This window comes from Ambystoma mexicanum, chromosome 5q (assembly GCF_040938575.1).
Source record: "Ambystoma mexicanum isolate Mex_15411 chromosome 5q, UKY_AmexF1_1, whole genome shotgun sequence".
Classification (NCBI taxonomy): domain Eukaryota; kingdom Metazoa; phylum Chordata; class Amphibia; order Caudata; family Ambystomatidae; genus Ambystoma; species Ambystoma mexicanum.
The window spans coordinates 1,133,636,762-1,133,656,983 of NC_090933.1; the positions used below are offsets into that span (position 1 = coordinate 1,133,636,762).

A 20,222-nucleotide genomic window follows, 5' to 3' on the forward strand; every position below is an offset into this window, starting at 1 on the left:
ATTGGAGCCACAGCTTGATATCCAGCCAGAGTGAACACATATTTGAATTGACCTGATATTACAGGAATATGTCAAATACAACCCTTTAGTAAGTGATCCAGGTTTACTCCCACTTAATTGGCAAAATGTTTGAGGAGTCAGACTTCTAGCTGTGTGGTACCAACAACTGAGCCTTCAGAAAATCTAGGATGTTGTCTCATCCAGTACAATGTCACTTCAAAATACGTACTGATGGGAACCTCACAAATATAGAGAAGATGGGCTTCAGGATTACGGTAGTTGCAGCATGGCTATCGATTGCCCCGCGATAGAAACAAAAGGAGGCACCCACCATAATGGAGTGGCTTCAAAAAGTCTGGAGCGTCATCAACTTGGAGTAGGTAACCTACCAACTACAGGGGACCCAGGAGTTGTTCAAGTAAGAGTGGGGTGAAGTAATACGACACTTACAAAATGACTATATGCTTTAATGGTGTCCACACAACATGGGAATAATGGACATTATAGACTGCAGAAGGAGCCATGACAAGGAACAAGGGAGGAAGGGGGGAGAGTTAGGGGAGTTGGAATTTGTTCACATGTATGTTATGTATCCGAAAATGAATAAAAAGATTTAAATAAATAAATAAATAAATAAATAAATATTTACGGATACTGCAGAATGATTGTTTACAGAATTGATGAGGGGTAGCTATACCCTGATATTTCATTGAGGGGCTTGATTACCATCTGATAGACTATGTTGCTAGGAACCCTGCGATGGAATATACCTCGAAGTTGTTAGCTAACCATCTGTAATTTTATGTTGTACATAGCCCCCTCTGGCTCACTTATCCTGTGCCTGCACTGTCCATATGGACAAGCATAGCAGAAGATGGATGGAGGAAGGAAACAGGGGTCTGTATGCAATACAGACAATCTCTCTACTGTTACCATACTGTAACCTGCTCTAGAAGTGTTACCCTACTGTAACCTACTACTCTTAGCCTGTTCCCTGCACTTGTGTATCCCTGTGTTCTCTCTTCCCACTCCCTTTTTCACCCCTCCCTTGCACCTCAGTTACTCAGACTTTGCAAAGTGCCTCTTTTACTCCCTCCCACACCTACTATGGTTCTTTCTATTTCCCCCATCTTCTCTAATTGCTTCTCTATCTCCTATCCTTCTCCTCTCACTAAGTCTGGCAAGAAGAAGTGTAAGGTTACCAGTGAAATGGTCAAAAACATTTGGTCGACAGACAATTTGGTCGACACCATTTGGTCGAATGCCAAATGGTCGAATTTTTTTTTTTTTTTTTTTAACCCATTTTTTGGGTTTTTTTGGGGGGTTCCCCCCCCCAACCCCCTTTTTTTTCTTTTTTATTTTTTTTCCCCACACGAAAACCCACAAAACACATATATATATATATATATATAAAAAAAAAAAAAATTCGACCATTTGGCATTCGACCAAATGGTGTCGACCAAATTGCAGTCGACCAGTTTGTTGTCGACCAGTTGACTGGACACCGAAGTGTAAGAAGGACACACTGTGCTCCAACTCGGGCCTTTCCATTGCTGACACCTATGACAGAGCTTCCACCAGAGAGACTCTCAAGGACATACTCTTTGTTTTTCCTTCACCCGAACTACGGACCCTTCATATGATCACCCTGCTCTCTCCTTACTCTTCCTCACCCATTAATCGTGGCACATGTTGGGAGGTTCTCTTAGCCTCTTTCCATTCCTCCAGAGTCATCATTAATGTCTATGTCAATGGTACCATCCTGGTACACGGGCCTTAGCCCAACCCTTTACTTTTCGATAGGTGCCTCCCTCGCATCATCAACTTCTTTCCCTCTGCCACTCTGGCTACCTCTATGCTGGCCCCTCTGCAACCTTCTTCCACCTCCTTGGCTCCCTTGTCACCACTTACCCCTGCTACTCTGGCTCCCTTGCCACCCACCTCCATGGCTTCCTTGTCACCCTCTGCTACTCTGGCTCCCTTGCCACTCCTCCCTCTGCTACTCTGTGTCCTGTGTCACCCACCTCCATGGCTCTCTTGCAACCCCTCCCTCTGCTACTTTGGTTTCCTTGCCACCCCCTACCTCTCCTACTCTGGCTCCGTTGCCATCTACCTCCATGGCTCCCTTGCCACCCCCTCCCTCTACTACTCTGGCTCCCTTGCCTCCCTTGTCCTCTGCCCCTCTGGCCCCATTGCCTGTTGCCTCTCTCCTGGCTACTTCGCCTCCTTTGGCTGCCACCTCTCTAGCCCCTCTTCCATCCACATCTTCTTTGGCTCCTCTGCCTCCTCCTCATGGAAGTCTTTCAAAAGTGGCAATCTGCTCCACACTGCTCCACACTGCTACTCTTAACTTTTGCTCTGCTGTCAAACACTACTCTGACATCTGCCACTTCCTTGAACTGCTGGATCTAGATGTTCTTGCACTTACCGAGACATGGTTTAAGGACAGCTCTGTCATGAGTTTTGACAAACTTCTCCCTGAGGGCTACAAGATCCTCTCCGAGCCCAGGTTCAACAGCCACAGAGGCAGAGTGACCCTGATCTTTCCTTCATGGATTCCTGTCTCCATCATTCCCACTCAAGCCTACTCCTCCTTTGAATGCCTGTTCTGCAGGCTGTCTGTTTCTCTGGGCTCCTTTCTGACCCTGGTCACCTTCTACCGGCCACCTGGCCAGGCCAAAATCTTCCTATCTGAATGGGCTGACCGCACTGCTTCTCTCCTCTACCTCCTAGCTTCTCCTCCTTGGGGATCTCAACATCCACCTGGACTCTCCTGACTCCTCAGGGCTTTTCCACAACCTTTGTGGCTCTCTCTTACCATTCTACCCTCTGGTCCGACCCACTCTGCTGGACACACCTTGGATACTCTCATTGCCTCTGACAACCCACTCTCTAACCCTCTCACTACTCCTCTCTCCTGGACCGATCACTTTCTTCTTTCTTCACAAAAATGAAGCTTCCTGTTCCCCTGGCAATGGCCCACCCACCACTATCAACCTCCTTCACAGTCATCCAACCATGAGGAAAGTGTCAGTGGCAGCCTTTGCCTCCACATACTCTCCTCCACCTATTCCTGCGGCTGACTCCCCTCCTGACACAGTCATTTCCAACTTTCACCTTTCCATCTCTAACACTCTTGAGATACTTGTCCCTGTCATGAGGTTCCACATGAAGCCTGCAAAAAGTGCAATTCGTGGTACAACTCTGAACTGGCCAGCTTGAAACGCAAGTGCAGAGCAGTTGAATGGAAATGGAGAGCTTCAGGTGCACCCTCTGACAAACTGACCTGCTGCCTACTTCAAAGGCAATATAAAAACAGAGTCTACATTATAGCCTGCACCTCTGTGGCATCTAACAACATGGCCAAACTTTTTAAAATCTGCAAGGTGCAGGCCAATCCTACTGCAGTATTGTCCTCTACCACACCCGGAACCCACTCACCCAGGCCCTCTGCTTGGCCCTGGCCTCTCATTTCACCACAAAAACTCATCCTGTCCTCACTCTCACCTGCTACCCTCCCCCTTCTCTACCTCTCTCAGGCCTCCTTGGCCGCCCCTTCTCCCCTCCTCCTGTCCCCCCTCTCTCCTGTCACACCTGATGAGGTTTTCAGACAAGTCCGGTCTATGAAAGTCTCATCCAAACAGGTGTCTCCCTCCCCCCAGAACCATTAAGGAGAACATTGACTCTGTCGCTCCAGCCTTGGTTGAACTCTGAAACCACTCCTTTGCCACTGGAGTTTTCCTCTCTCCTCTCAAGCACTTCCTTGTTCACCCCTTGCTCAAAAAGCCTTTGGCCGACCCCTCCATCCCGGCAAACTATTACTCAATTTCTATTACTACTTTCCTGGGCAAACTCCTGGATAAATTAGCTATTTCCCAGCTAACCCTCCACACTGAATCTGTTGGTTGTCTCCTTGTCATTCAGTCTGGCTTCCGACCAGCCAGAGGCACGGAAACTGCTGTACTGAATGCCTGTGAATATTTCCTCTCTAAACTTGACTCTAACTCTCCCGCTGTCCTCATCCTCCTTGACCTTTCTTCTGCCTTTGACACCGTGAACCACAACATCCTGATCACCCATCTCTGAGATACACTGGGCATCACAGATCGGGCTTTGGCTTGGCTATCCTCCTTACTCTTGGACCAACCTTCCCAGGTTGAACTTGGGTCCTTCCTCTCCTCCAACACACTCTCTACATGTGGTGTTGCCCAGGGATCTATCCTCTTGCCCTGGTTTTTCAATATCTATCTGGCACCCTTGGCCTGACTGATCTCCACTTTCTCCTCTAACTTTCAGTGCTATGCGCATGACATGCAGCTCTCTTTGAAGCTACCCTCGGCCTCCTCCTCGCTGTCTTTCCGCTATTCAGGTATGGTGTGTCTCTTATGATATCTGCCTTAATGCCAGTAAGACAAAGATCCTTCTCATTGGGACCCCTGTTTCCGCTTTTCCCCCCCATCACTCTGGCTGGCCTCCCTTGGCCCTAGGCCCTCACCTTCTTGTGAGGCAAAAAACCTCAGAGTCATCTTTGACTCCATTCTCTCCTTCTCTCCACACATCAGGGACGTCTCTAAAAAGTCCCATTTCCAACTGCACCTTCTCAGAGGTATTCTACCTTTTCTCACCTTCCCCCAGAAGCTCACTGCCTCCAGAGCCCTGGTTTTCTCTATGCTTGACTATGGCAACAACTTCTTTCTCAATCTTCCTAACTCTAGCCTCCGCCCTATGCAACTCATGCAAAACAGGACTGCAAGACTTATCCTTGGCCTCAACCCCAGGGACTGTATCTCTTCGACTCTGAAATCCTTCCACTGGCTCCCGGTGGCTGCAAGGATCAAGTTCAAGACCCTTTGCATTGTCAACAAGGCCTTCTGGGGGCGGGGCCCGTACTATCTGCAACTCTCTGTTCGTAAGTGCCATCCTTCCAGAGCCCTCCACTCGTCAACCACCAATTTTCTGCGGGTGAGTCGCTCCTCCAAACAGAGAGGTGGTAGATCTTTTGTCTTTGCAGGTGCTTGCCTCTGTAATGGCCTCCCTGTCACTCTCTGCCTTGAGCAGACCTCCTTAAGTTTTGGAACCTCCTCAAGACCTTCCTTTTCTCCTCTTCCTTCTCTTTGCCTCTCCACTGCTGACCTTTCCCACCTCCTATTCCCTCTGCCTTCCCTCTGCTACCCTTCCCTTCCTCCTGCTGTTACATTGACTGGCTGCCTGGTGTCCTCTGAGTCACTAGCACTTGCCTTCGGGCCCTCCTGCACTGCCCCAGCCTTCCTTGCACTTCCTGGGCATGTTCCCCTTGGAGGCCCGGCCTTCCTGCACTTAACCTTGGGCACTCTTCCACTGGGTGCACTTCTCCCCCTGCACTTCTTGTCTACGCCCTTGCACAATCTAAATGGTACTAGGCCTAGTAAGATCGTTTGTCCTGTTCTTCCCTGTTATCCCCCTCCCTCATTGTTTGCGCCTCGAAACACTTGTGTGTAGGCGCATTATAAATAACATATCAATCAATCAATCTCTCCTCATGCCAAACATGGAAACAAATATGCAGCGCACTGCCCTCACTACTTCATTCCTTTGTGTACCCCGCTAGAAACCAATGGAAAATAATATACCTGGCTCCCAATAACACACGCAACATCACTCATGTTTCCTAAATAAAAGGGAAGAATGACACCAGAAGTCTTGTCACACTCCCAACCTCCCTTTTGGTAACCCCCTACTTCCTAAATAAAACAAAAATACCTGGTTTGTTCCACACTCCCCTTCACCTCCCTCCTTTGTAGGATGCCTCCCAGGAACAATATTCTCGATTAGCCTGCGTCTTGCCACACGCCTCCCTTGCTCACGTCCAACCATCCCTCTCACTGCCAGCATGGCATGAGTCTAAGCCTTTCGATTGAAGCAGAAGCACCGGGCAGAGCCGCCCTTATCAGCGTGGGGGTGGGGGCTTACACAAGCTATCAGAATTGCGGTTCCCACACTGACAGGGGGGGCACATACTTTGTGGTTTGATTCCTCTGCTTCCCTCTGGCAAAAGGAACCCCGGTAGCGGCAGCACAACATTATTTGCACATTGTTGCGAGCTCACAGCAGTGGCATATGAAATCCAAATACCCCTGGTGTGATGTCACACTAAGAGGATATGGTATTTTCAATGTTCACTTGTGTCTGATGGCTTCCTAAGGGATAACACACCAACAAATAATTCCACTATACTCATCACATCCATGTAACTAGCTTAACTAATGTATCCCTTCCATGCCCAGACATTTATATTTCTGCTGACAAGCATTACAGGCCACTTAAATAAATAAATAACACTGTTCTGCAACTTTTGCAGCTTAGCCTGAACAACCTTCATTTTGTGGACCTGGCACTATTTCCATTGAGTACATTTTGATTTCACCAGTGAGTTTAATGCCTAATGTAAATAAGTGGGTGGGCACAACATATCTTGCACCACGCTCTCGCTCCTCCTAAGCAGGGTGCAAGGTATGTTGTTCCCATGTGTTACGCTGCCAATTAGGCTTGCTTTCATAATGCTCCATACCAGAGAGTATAATGCAAACATGGAACTCTGCTGGAACTCTGCTGGAACTCTCTACTGATCGATACAGTGTTGAGTTGGTGAGCTGACTGACTGTGTCCAACATGCAGTGCGATTTAGCAAGTGCCAACAGAACGTGGTGTGAATAAACTTGGAACTGGCAAGCAATGTTTGGGTCAGCGTAGCTCGCAAGAGCTCGAAGTGGTTGTTATTGCCGAGACAGCAGCAGGATGGTTCTTTTCGTTTGAAGTGCTCTGAGGCCCTGTTCAGGATCCCAGAGGAAATGTGGGTCCTTCTTCTGCCCTTTCCCAAAAAGGAAGGTTGCCAGAGAGAACTTGCAGGGCTTTCACTTCCAGTAGGCAGAGTACTAGTTACCAGTTTTGCAAACCAGACTTTCCAGGTTTTTTAAGCAGCAGGTCCTTGGTGTGATGTGAGACCGTGCACTAGGTCTCAGAGGAAAGGTGGCTACGTCTTCTGCTCTTCCCAACTGGGAAGGTGGCAAGAGAACACCTGCAGGCATGCAACTTCCAGTAGGCTGAGCCCTGGGCACCAGAGCCTCAGCAGGCAGGATTTCCAAGCACCAGTTCTTTCCAAATGTTACACTGAAGAAGAGGGTGTCGGGAAGGTCTTTCTCCTTCCTTGAACAGCTTTATATTCTTCACCTAAATTGCAGAGAGCACTAGCTAGTCTGGACCTCAGTATTAAGTTTTAGGGAAATATTTCTTCTAAAGTCCAAAAGATTATTCAATTTCACAGAGGTCTCAACCCCTTAAATGGCACTTTTGCCTCCACAGATTGGACTGTTCCACTTCAAGCCCTCTATAAGCATCCAATCCTGGCTGCTACAAGTCTTTGCCTGGTGATGCCAGTTCCAAAGCACTGTGTCTTCAGGAAGTGGGGAGGGGGCATAGGCAGTGTGTGTGGCCTAGGAGTTTCCACAATGGTGTGTCACTTCTCCTGACTGTAACTTCTCTTCTGGGCTACTCTAACTTCTGCCTTGCACTTGTCTGCATTATATAAAAAAAACTCCAGACTACTGTGCTGATTAGCATTTCATTTGAAGCACTTTGTCCGCGCCTTACTCTCAGGGGTCTCATCTTTTTTCTTGGGAAGGTGCCAGGCCTGCCCAAGAGCAATGGGAGCTTCTAGGGCTGGTCCCAAATGGGTTGTTTTGGGTTCTCCAGAAAGTGGTACACAAACCTCTGACAGTTGATTTAGTTGCTAGGATCCAGGTTGACAATAAATAGACATCAAAACAATTTTCACTAGTGTAGGTATATATTTCCATAGGTCACCATATCAAACCAGGTATGTCTTATATTTATGTATTGATCTGCCACCAGGATGCACAGTTATACATAATTTGGATAAGGATTGTTCATGGTTAAGGGCAGCCCCTGGATGTTGGAACAGAGCTTTCCAACAGGCTGTTTGCAGTACTTCACATTATTCTTTAAATGCCATGTTGCCAAACTAAACGGCTGCTGTTGCAGGTGTCAGGAGACAGTTCCAGCTGATGTACATGTTTGCACTATGCTTTTCAGCATGGAGCATTATGAAAGGGGGCCTGATTAGCAGAGTTCCCTCTCAGAGGAAGACTTACGAGCATCATTTTCTCTAAGAACAATCAAAAAAGCTTGAATTTGCATGCCCTAGCAGAAGGCATTTTGTCACATCAGTAAAACTGGTTGAACAAATCATTCAAATGGTATGGTATGGTAGGTAGGTATGGTATGGTCTTGTTTATTTATAAAGCGCCTATACACAAGCAAGTGTTTCAAAGCGATCAAGGTGGGAGGGAACATGGGAAAAAACGACAGTCGTTCAGAGCCCTTGCACAGGCAGAGTACGTGCGTAAAATACATTCAACTTTTTGAGATACAGCAAATAGGCCTGACAGCGATTCTGCAGTTTTACCAGTGCAATTAAGGGGTGAAGACAATGGAGACCAGACAGACGATCTTCAGGCAAAGTGAGTACGGATCGTGCAAGTGCACAATGGTCACAGGGAGGGGGAGGTCCAAGTGCAACCGGTTGGTGGAGTCTGGGGTAAGTGCAGAGAGAGCCACCATCTTCAGTTAATTCTCAAGTGCAGTGAGTAAGGGTGGGGTGTCAGGCCCTGGGGCAAGTGTGAAAGAGGACTGGTGGGGGTGCCAGGGACCTGTGAGACTCTGAGATACACCAGGCGGCCAGTCTGCAAGCTGTAAAGAAGAGGAGGGAGAGAGGGAAAGAGCAGAGAACTAGGTTAGCAGGGTAGAAGAAGACAGAAGGAAGAGGAGTAGAGGAAGGTCCTGAGGAGTTTCTGAAACTTAAGAAGCTCAGGCTCAAGATGGAGGGCATCAGGGAGGCTATTCCAAAGAGAGGCAGCTGCTTAGGATAGGGATCTCCCTCCAAATCTCTGCTTGGAGAACCGGCTCACTTGCAGAAGGTTGGAGGTAGATGAGCGCAGTGTTTGTGAGGGACAGTATTTAGGTAGGCAGTGTTGCAGGTAGGTAGGTCCCAGGCCTCAGAAAGACTTGTGAATACTGCAGAGGGTCTTGAGCTTGATCCTTGCAGCCACAGGGATCCAGTGAAGAGATTTCATCACCGGAGAGATGCGGTCCCCAGTCTTGAGGCCAAAGATAAGTCTTGCAGTTCTGTTCTGGATGAGTTGCAGAGGGTGCCGGGCAGAAGAAGGGAGGTTGAGGAAGAAGCTGTTGCAATAGTCCAGCTTAGATAGAACCAGAGCTCTGGAGACAATGAGCCACTGGGGGAAAGTGAGAATAGGTAGAGTACCTCTGAGGAAGTGTAGCTGATAGTTAGACTTTTTGGAGATGTCCAAAATGTGAGAGGAAAAGGAGAGAGTGGAGTCAAAAATGACCCCACGGTTTCTTGCCTCGCAGGTGGGTGCGGGCGCAGAGCCAAGGGAGGCCGGCCAGAGTGAAAGTGGGTGCAGGGGTCCCAATGCGAACAATCTTAGTCTTACTGGCATTAAGGCAAGGTCATTTGTAGCACACCAGGACTTAATAGCGGACAGACAGTCAGATATGAGCGAGGAGGAGAAGGTGGCTGAGGGTAGCCTGAAAGAAAGTTGCACGTCATCCGCATAACAATGGAAGTTAGAGGTGAAAGTGGCAATTACGCGTGCCAGAGCAGCCATATAGACGCTGAAGAACCAGGGGTATAGATTAGATCCCTGGGGAACGACACAGGTTGAAAGAGCTATAGTCGAGAGAAAGTCTGAATTCCACCTGGGATGGGCGGTCGGAGAGAAAGGAGGTTAACCACGCCAGAGCCTGAACTGTGATTCCCAGGGTGGCACGGAGATGTGCGATCAGGATATTGTGGTTAACCGTGTCAAAGGCAGAGGTGAGGTCAAGGAGAATGAGGACAGAGGGAGTGTTAGTGTCAAGATTTGAGAGCAGGTCTTCACGGGTGTTCAGAAGAGCAGTTTCCGTGCCTTTGGATGCTCTAAAGCCAGACTGATGGTCATGAAAGCAAGCAATAGTTTCAGTCTGGAGAGTCAGCTGAGAGATAGCCAACTTCTCCAGGAGCTGGCCCAGGAAAGGAGTGATGGAGATAGGGTGGTAGTTTGCCATAATGGAGGGGTCAGCAGGGTTTTTTTTTTAGCATAGGGTGCACAAGGGAGTGCTTAAGGACAGTTGGGAAAACTCCAGTGGAAAAGGAGAGATTGCAGAGATAAGCCAAGGATGGGGCGAGTGAGTCAATATTGTCTCTAATGGTTTTCGAGGGGCGGGGGTCCACCTGTTTAGATGAAGCCTTCATCGATTGGACTTGTCTGGTGACCTCATCAGGTGTGACAGGTGTGAGAGAGGCGAGGGTAAGTGGAGGGGGAGCCAAGGGAGGCTCCGGTGTAGGTGTATACTGTGGTGGGGAAGAGAGGGTGGAAAGGATGTCTTGGATTTTTGTGGTGAAGTGTGCAGCCAGGGCCGAGCAAAGGTCATGGGTGGGTGTGATAGAAGAAGAGGCTGCTGCAAGATTGGCCAGCTCCTTGTAGACTTTGAAAAGTTTGGCCGTGTTGTTTGAAGCCACAGAGATGCAGGCTTGAATAAAGACTCTTTTCTTGGAGCAGATGCAGAGTCAATATTGCCTTTGAAGGGGGCTTCAGGCCAGTTTGTCAGATGGTTTGCCCGACGCGTTCCATTTCCGCTCAGCTGCCCTACACTCGCGTTTAAGGGCAGCCAGGTCGGAGTCATACCAAGAGTTGCAAATTTTGTTGAAGGCTTCAGTCAGATCCTCATGACAGGGGCAAGAGTGTCAAGAGTGTTGGAGATAGATTGAAGTTAGCAAGGGCTCTGTCAGGGTGGGAATCAGCCAAAGGAATGGGTGGAGGAGAGGTGGTGGAGGCAAAGGTAGCCACTGTCACTTTTTTCATGGGTCTGGTGACTTTGAAGCCGGGTAACTGTGCCGGGTGTGTTGCTGGAAGAGGAGAGATTCATATGTGCTGAGAGAAGAGAGTGGTCAGTCCAGGAGAGGGAGGTAGTGAGAGTGATACAGAGAGGGATGTCAGTAGAGATGAGAGCATCCAAGGTATGGCCCGTGGAGTGCGTGGAGCCAGAGGGTAGGATAGAGAGGGTCGCAAGGTTGCGGAAAGGTCGAAGGAGTCAGGAGAGTCCAGATGAATGTTCAGATCACCCTTCAGGAGAAGTTGAGAAGAGGAGAGTAGGGAGAAGACCAGGTCAGCCCAATCCGAGAGGAAGAGAGTGGACTGACCTGGTGGCCGATAGAAGGTGGCAATAATGAGAGAGGACTTGGGGGAGAGTGAGAGTCTGCAAACTAGGCACTCAAAGGAGGAGTTAAGAAGGAGGGTCTGGCTCATCATCAAAGCAAAAGTATACACTGAGACCATCTGAACTGCCAAGTAGAGAATCAGGCTTATGCTGTATGTCCATATTCAATAATTGTACGCATATGACCCAGGGTAAAAACTTGGGACCCCCTTATATAGATATTAACCACCTGAGAGGCCTGTAATCTGTAAGAGCAAAAAATGTAGCATTTCAACCTGCACACATACCAAATCACAACAAATGCTTCAGTCGGGGCACAGTTTCGCTCTCCCTTGTTGTCAGTGGCCTGTAGATGTAGGTAATGGCTGTTCAATCCATTGCATTGTCTGCCTGACAAATGCATATCAGTTATTATTTAAAATAAATACAACACTCTAACACTCACATTCAGCACGTTTGTCATATTTGATGTGGCCTTTTAAATTAATACCGTACAATGTAAATGTTAAAATGCAGTATTCATATTCCAGTTCTCCCTGTTTCTACACAGAGCCAAACAGAAATAAGAAGAGTCAAATGTGCATGCGTCTGTCTGGATAATACATTCCTGTCCATAATGTAGGCTTTTTAGAACTGAGGCTACTGCACAAACCATATTTAAAGTTCTGAAAAGCTATTTGGCAGGCAAGAGTCCAAGTGACTTTCTTTGGCATTTTATTGAATGTTAATTAATTCAAGTGAAGGCCAATGGTCCCATATTCTCATTTGGGTCTGAGTGGGAGAATGTCCCAATATTGGACCACTTGCACTTTGGCCTGAAGATGCTGTTTCTTACCAACACTCTATGTCCTAGCTAATTCACTTCACTTTGTGCTATGTGGCATTGCGAAGACTTGGAAGTCAAGACAGTATTTTGCATGGCCTGTAGCACATGTTTCAGATGGGAAAGGCGATCTTCCCAGGTTTAGCTGAACACTGCTACATCCTCTAAATAGGCAATGCTAATGTTTTCCAAGCAAGATAAGATCTGGTTTACTATCTGCTGAAGATTGTCTGGGGTATGTTTCAACCCAAATAGCATGCCAGTGAACAGATAGTGCTCTTCAGTGGTGCTGACCTCTCCTTTGCTCTGTTAGTCAGGCCAACCTGCCAGTTCCTGGAGAGACGGTAAAATATATGGAGAGATGGTAAAATATATTAATCTACTTTCCTGCAGCTAACTTGTCAATGATTTAATCTGCATGAGGTATGGGCCATACATCTGTCTTGTTCAAGGAATTGATCCCTTCGTAGTGTAGGCAAAAGTGGACTTCAGTTGTCCCATTGCTGGACAGTTTAGTAAACAGCACCACAGGGCTAGCCCTTGGGCTAGGGCCAGCTCAATTTCTACTAGGCCAACATCTAGGAGACGTCCTTCTTAATGGTGTCCCATACCTTGTCTGACATCCAGTTAATTCCGCTTTTCACCAGCTTACTGTCTCCTGTGTCAATATCATGGATACACCAGTTTGTGTTTCGTGGAGTCAGTGAGAACAACCCTACAAACGGTCCCAGAAGGCACTGGAAGCCATTAAATTTCTGTTCTGTTAGTTTAGAGGAGATTTACTCTCACCCTAAAGTCCCATCTGTTATTCCTTTGTATACCAAGTGTGGGAGGGGATCAGTCTACTCTTCACTTTCATCATCATTTTTTTATTTGAAAGAAACTACAGTTTAAACACAAGGCAAAAACCTTTGTTTCAAAAAGAAAAACAGAACGAAAAAATCCTTACATCCTCTAATAATAATGATAACATCCAAAATATACAGGAGACAAGTGCAGGGACAATACAGAAAAGAGACAAGGAGAAAGAAGAAAAAAAGAGAAGGCAAGGTTCTCAGCATTTGCTTTCAAGTATCCCAACATAATGTTACACATCCCACTCTATTGTAACCTGTCACAATCTTTCAATCGAGCACAAGTTAGAAGTTGATTAGACATCTACTTTTAAGATCATGTCCATATAGTTTCAGTTGCATATACAAGTTTTATATTTTTCCCTGAGATGCATCTGGCCCACCACCCATTCATATCGTCATCTAATGGAGCAAACTTTCCAAGATATAGTGATTGTTGGATTACAGTCTGTTCACACTCGATTAGCAAGTGTTTTGAAGTTTCAATAGCCATTCCGCAAAACTGACAGATATTATTTTTTATTGACTTGTCCTTTCTTTTCCAAAGCATTTCCTTTGTTTTCAAGTTGTTTGTCCTAAGCCTCAGAAATTGATCTCGATGGTGACGAGAAGGACATTGGATCAAATATCATGTGTATATATTTAGTTTTATGTAGTCATATCCCAAGAATTTAATTGAGTCCATCTTGTTTCGAGATTCTTGATTTATGATCCATGCCCAATTTCAGGCGATTTAGTAGCTCTTGATTATTAATATCAGCTGCCTTCAAGAATTGCCTTAATCGGTGGAACCAAAGACTGAGTAGGTTTTTGCTGTTTGGATCGTACTCGTTTCCAAATTTCCAAATATTTGATATGCTGGTGACGGAAACTCTAGAGACATCTTTCGCATTGCCGCAATAGATTTCCATATTACTCTTGTATGTAGCGAGTATATTGACAGTTCATGTCTCAGTACCGTCATAGATGTCGATTGTGGCAGTCTCAACACATATCGCCAGAAACGCCCTTCAAACGAATGCCAGATTTGCTCATTGACATTCCACCCCGCCTCAGCACCAAAGCTTATGATTGGCATAACTTTTTGTAGGTAAAATTTGAGGACGGGTTCCAATGAAAACTTTCTGTATCTTTTATTGATTTTTGCTCCTTGCAAGGCAAGCATCTGCATTTTATTTTTCAATTCTTTCACCCAAAGGTATTCGCAAACCGAGTTGTTAAATTGGATTCCCAAATATCTGATGGAGTCTACAGAGGCGATACTTTCTCCAGCAACCGTCCACCTAAACGATTTGTCTTTCTTATTTTTTACATTCCCAATTGACACAATTTTTCTTTTCGCTGTATTAATCGTTAGCTCATTGCTAACCATGTATTTGTGTAGGGATGCAAGTAATCGCTGTAGTCCTATTTGAGTTCTGTCTAACAATACAAGATCATCTGCATATATAATGCATCTGATTGGGAACCGATTAACCATTGGTGGAAAATAATGGACTTGTGCAAGATGGTTTGGCAGGTCGGCCAGGAAGAGCTTGAAGAGCTCAGCAGCAAGAGGGCACCCTTGTTTGACTCCCTTTTGCGTTGCAATCATAACTGATAGATCCCCACCAATATTTAGTTTTACTTTCATAGAGGTTTGAGTATGAAGTGCTATAATTGGTTCAAGGAGTTTTGCCGGACATTGCCATTTTGCCAATTTTGCCCAAAGTAAACCGCGATTTACACTGTCAAAAGCCTGTTTCATATCTACAAAGGCAAGATGAATTTTGCCATTTGCCTTCAGCGTTTCCAATTTCAAGATGGTAAGGATTAGCAGATTAACATCTACCCCGACACCTTTCGTGAATCCATTTTGGCGGATGTCTATAATCTGGGAGTCCTCAGCCCATTTTGCAAGTTGTTTGCGTAGGTTCGATCCGAAAATGTTTCCAATCGTATCAAGGAGGGCAATTGGACGATAATTGTTAGGATCGTTTTGGTTGCCCTTCTTGTGAATTGGAACCACTATTGCAGTGGTCCATGATTCGGGTAGTTTCCTTGACGCTGTCAATATTTGAGTACAACTTTTCAATTAAGTGAGCCCAATCATGAGGATGTTTTTTAAGCGCCACATTTGAGATCAAATCAGGTCCGGCGGCGCATGAGTTTTTTAGTGCTGTTATTACTCTCACAATCTCATCCAGTGACATTTTGACGGCCCATTGGGTTTCCTCCACATTTCTTATATTCGTTGTCTCAAATGACGGTTTCTTAAAAACCGTTGAAAAATGCAATACCCAAGCATCTCCTGAGATTGTGTTTGTTGGAGTAGTTGTATGTTTTGAACAGTCCTTGTTCAGGATCTGCCAAATTTCTCGTGTGTTCTTAGTAACAAGTAGGTTTAGCATTAATTCCGCCCAGTCTTGATCAACAATAATGGAGTGAAACTTTGCCCAATTTCGATATAGCGCACGTCTAGCTTTAACCGCTTCTTGCACATCTTTCCTCAGCATGCCTTTTTTTATTACTCTCAGATCTCTCCGCATTTTCTTCTTTTCTTCATGCAAGGCTTTGCTGTATAGATGTTTATGTAATCATCCATAACACATGGAAGAATTTGCATCAATGATGTAATCAGTCAACAGCGGAATATAGTCAATTCCCTGTCCAGCTGGAATGTTCATAAGCTTAGTGTCAAGGTTGTGTATTTGGTTTCCGTTTACTCGAAGACGATTCCCGCCAGCATTCACTTCTATAGGCAATTTGTAGGTGGTGTCGGATGTGGTCACATCCATCATACAACCACATTTCAAAATACAATGATCACTGTTTCATTTGTTGGATTTGAAGATCTATGGATTTTGATTCGATGTTTCTGGAGACCCATATATAATCGATAATGCTATGGGATGTTTCACAATGCCAAGTTGCTTTTGCAGGAACATCCCCTTTTGCAGAGCCATTTAACATTAAGCGGTCGCGAGCATTCATGGCGTTTTGTCATCACGTGCCTCTTGCATATAAACAATCTTTTGACAAGAGCTTATAGGCCTGCAAATTTTGATCGTACTGGAACCAGGTGCAGTTTAAATCTCTGCAGCAGATCACATACAGGTTGTTATAAACTAGCATAGATTCATCAATTAGCTGTGGGATTGCATTTACAAAATCATTTGTGCTGATTTTTGCAGGGTTCCAATATCCATTTACTATTAATAGATGCTTCCTGGACTGAGTACATTTTTCCATCGTGTGAATAATTGTGCCTTGCACAAACGGATTTGGATTAACCGAAACTGGGGCCGACCATGATTGAGTTATTCTCACCATCGTAAGTAGACCAGAGCTTGGACGCCCTTTAACATTTCTTACAGCTGGATTGAGCACGGAGGTAAACCCATCGCGCGTTGGAGCATTGCATAGCCATGTTTCTTGTAAACAGATTATAAACTCATTTTCCAGAGAGATGTTAAAGTCATTAAATACACATTTATATCCACGTGTGTTCCAAGATAAGATCGTACATGGACTATCGTGATCTGTTAGTCATGGCTAAGACGTGCAATGCTTGTTTAGGTTTCCTTTTTTGACTGATAGTGAGTTTGACAGAGGTGGATCTTGACTTGTGTTCTGCGCAAGCCTCATAGATTTCCGTAAATTTACTGAGTCAACGCGCTTCAGGTTATGTTGGGAAGTCTTGGTTCCTTTTTCTTCTCGTGAGACGCAATCCTTGTCAGGTTCAACCGAAATCTCAAATCCGAAGAATAGAAGATCTTTGCTGGCTCTTAATACAGTGTTTCAAACTCCTGTCGAATCAATGTGTAGAGGCACTTGGTCTGAATATTCTTTCGTTGCGTATTCTACAGTCTTTGTCATCTGATTCGATTGTACGCAACAATGGGATACATTTGAACAGTTTCATTATGTTCGTTCGATTTAAATTAACTTGCGATTCATCGCTTTGAATATTTTGTAATCGTAGTTTGCAGCATTGCAATGGACTTTTGGTGACTTTGTTGGCATGAACTCTTGTTTTAAAGTGAACGCGCTGTTTGCGTTGATTTGCCGTGAATTTCGGATTTAACCTTTGGTCATTTGCACGTTCGTCAGGTTCATTAACTGCAGTGTCCTGCTTTCTGGGTAAAAGCTCGGACATAGTTTTCGCACAAGCCGTCTTAGTTTCCTTCGAGTTCAGGCCGCTTTCCCTCCTTGTTGCATGTTGATGTGAGCTAGAAGCAATGGACACCTCTTGATCATCGTCTATCTAGTATGTGGATAAATCACACAGATCAATTGAAGAGTATGCGGAAGAGGATGCATTTGTTTCAGAGTCAGATATAATTCTTCTTTGTTTTTGAGCTGGTTTTTGCTTTCCGCTGTCATTATAGACTTGAGAGTTTTTTTTATAGCCAAATCAGGCCTTTTAGTTTTGACTCCAGTGTCTCTTTGAAATAGGCTGGGCTTTGGTGGTGATGATAAATTTCTTATACATTTCTTTACCTTTGTGTTACCAGGCCTTTTGCCCATCTTTGCTGTTTTTCATACGTCAGCGGTGCCTACAATTTCTTTACTAGCAATCAGATATTTAGGATTTGCTATTGGTATTATAGGTCTTGCTGTGCCAGTAAAAATACCAAATGATGAGAAATGTTTCTCCGGCAGAATCAATGGCTCTTGGATGGGCACCACACATTCGATTCCTCTGACTCCTTCACTTCCCTCGTCATTGTCCGTACCGTGTTAGGAGGTAGTTGTAATCACTTTGCATTTTTGGTATTCTCGGCAAGTAATCTTTTGGGACAGCCAGACCCGTCCGCAGGTTTAGATATGGTTGAAATTTGCTGAAGCTCAACAGGGCGACCATTGGACAAGGAATCCTTGCCGATTTGATTTATATTGGCCTCGGAGTCTGCAGCCGACTGCGCCGTATTGGATCCTTCTTTGTTGGTATGTTTAGTACATTTTCCAGTACAAACAGCAGCCTCAGGGCCATGCTTTTTTTGCATCCATTTGATATCTTCCAAGAGGCCTTCAGTTAGATTGTCATTTTGGCAGTGGTGTCGAGCCGCTAGGTCGCATAGCCTTTGCTGCCACTGTATAGTTAGGTCAGCTTCAGCTTGTGTTTTGTTTTTAAGGAAGCAATTGAAATTTTCGATTTGCTCTAATTTTCGGTTCAAGTTTGATAACATTGCTCCTTGGTCATGAATTGTGTCTCTTAGGGCTTCATACAGTTTCACAAATGGAATCATGGCTAAAGATGATGCTGCCAACACGTTATTATGGATTTGCATTGCAGCTGCAGATGATAGACTAGCCTTTGCGGGTGCATGAGAGATATTTTCTGCCCCAGTACTTGAATGATTTGAGAGCTCCTCGTTTGGGATTTGGGATTCGGATAGAAGCCCATTGCTCTGAGCTGACGGTGGTATTTTTGCATTGTATTGCTTCCTTGCAATCGCTGTTGGAGTGCTTGTCTTATTCTTCGCAAATTCTGAGACACAGATAGGCAAGTTAACACGCAGCAGTCTTTTTAACGAATCAGGGGTTTTATGTTTATTGTTTTTTTCAGCCAATGACTCTGCATATAGAGCTGATGATTCTGGGACAGTGAGCCGTTCCGAGGAATGCCGGCTTTCCGTCATAGCTGTAGGTTTGGGAGGCTGAAGTAAATTGGTCTGACGAAACAATTTTCTTTTGTCCTGCAATAAAGGTCCCGTGCCTGTCATTGCAGCCACAGCCTCCGTTTTTCCAGCTGGTTTAGATTTTGTCAGAGTGTCCTCGATTTTATGAGGCGAGGGGTGTTCAACTTCATTTGTGTCGTTGATGGGTAAGTTTAGCATTTTTAGTGGTCGTCTCACAAAAGGCTCTTGAATACACTGCATGATAACATAGCACCTGTTTCCCACTAGGCGCCAACCCAACGTCTTTTATTGCCTGTGCGTCCATCAGTTTGTGCCCCTCTTTAGCCGTTAGCGACCCTTTATCAGCTAAAGTAGGGATGTCCTCAGAATTGTTTTCCATCTCACGTACATCAGCTTCATCTCTCTGGCCTTCAGATAATGTCATATCAATGAAGTTATTTACAGGTGCAGAGGCACTTGCAGGCTGTGTGCCTTGGATAGGAATATCCAGTGTGTTGGGCCGTGAGCCTTGTGCGCATTGTAAATTGGGTTTATCAGAATCATTTGATATAGATTCGGATGTTGATACCAACATTAGATTGGCGTCGGTAATTTCAAAATGTGAATAGAAGAGGTCAGGAGTATCAGGACTGATTGTCGCTTTCCTCATTTCAGGCATCGGATTAGTGATTGGTTCCAATTTATTTAGGGACAACAAGGCAGCTTCAGATAGCACTATTGGAGCAGACACGTCTTGCAGACACGTCTTGCTCCAAGGCTTCATGCTCAACGTCATTTTTGTCGCTTTTATGTTTTTTAGGCAGCATGTCGGGAAGTGTATCGGGTAGTGCCCGTGGCGTGAGTTCCGGGCTAACATCAACAACAACACCATTTTCGCCGTTTTCACCATGTGTGCCAGTGACCGGAGCACCCATGGGCTCGGGAGCTTTGTTCACCGGCAAGGCAACAATCTGTTTGCTTACCTTACCGTTCGACGCATCAGCTGTATTTGCTGCCGTCCAGGCGTTCAACATGCAGCGTTGTTGCAGTGTTTTGTGCCGGGTTTGTGGACCCAGTTTTTTTGAGTCTGCCATGGCGGCCTGCAGCGGACTGGGGCAGACTGGGAACTCGTCACCGAACTCCGCTTCGCGCTTCCAAAGCGTTGATATCAGTGGACACAAACGCAGGAGTGTTCACTTTCATCATCTGTCACCAGAGCCAACACCAAACCATTATTGCTATAACGAGGTTTCAGCCGGTGGACATGAAAGACCTTAAGTGTCTGCCTAGGAGTCTTTGTATCAATGAGGGAGGTAACCTCACTGATCTTTTCCAGAACCACATAGAGTCCATTTAAATGATCTTGTAGTGCACTGAATTTGACCTGTTTGAATATCCATATCAACGGTCCTGAAGTGTATTCCATTACTTGTCATGCCAGTATTTAATCAATTCCTGGCTAGCATTCAAATAATCTGGACTGTGTGAGTACAGTGCCATTCGGGAACTAAACCTAAGAACATAATCTGCTATTTAGTGGTAAGGACTTTGTGGTTACCCTGCAATCCTTCTTTCGGTAGACTGGGTGACCAAACAAAACCCTTAAAAGACTGAACCCTACTCCATTTTGGGGCACCTCTCTGTAGGCGAACAGCAAGTATAGCAGGA

General features: G+C 45.5%; 1 protein-coding gene across 3 annotated transcripts in view; it reads right to left on the reverse strand.

Moving 5' to 3' along the window:
* KCNQ3 (potassium voltage-gated channel subfamily Q member 3) overlaps positions 1-20,222 on the reverse strand; it is a 1,253,156-nt gene that overhangs the window by 9,919 nt on the left and 1,223,015 nt on the right. The gene's annotated exons all lie outside the window — the stretch shown is intronic.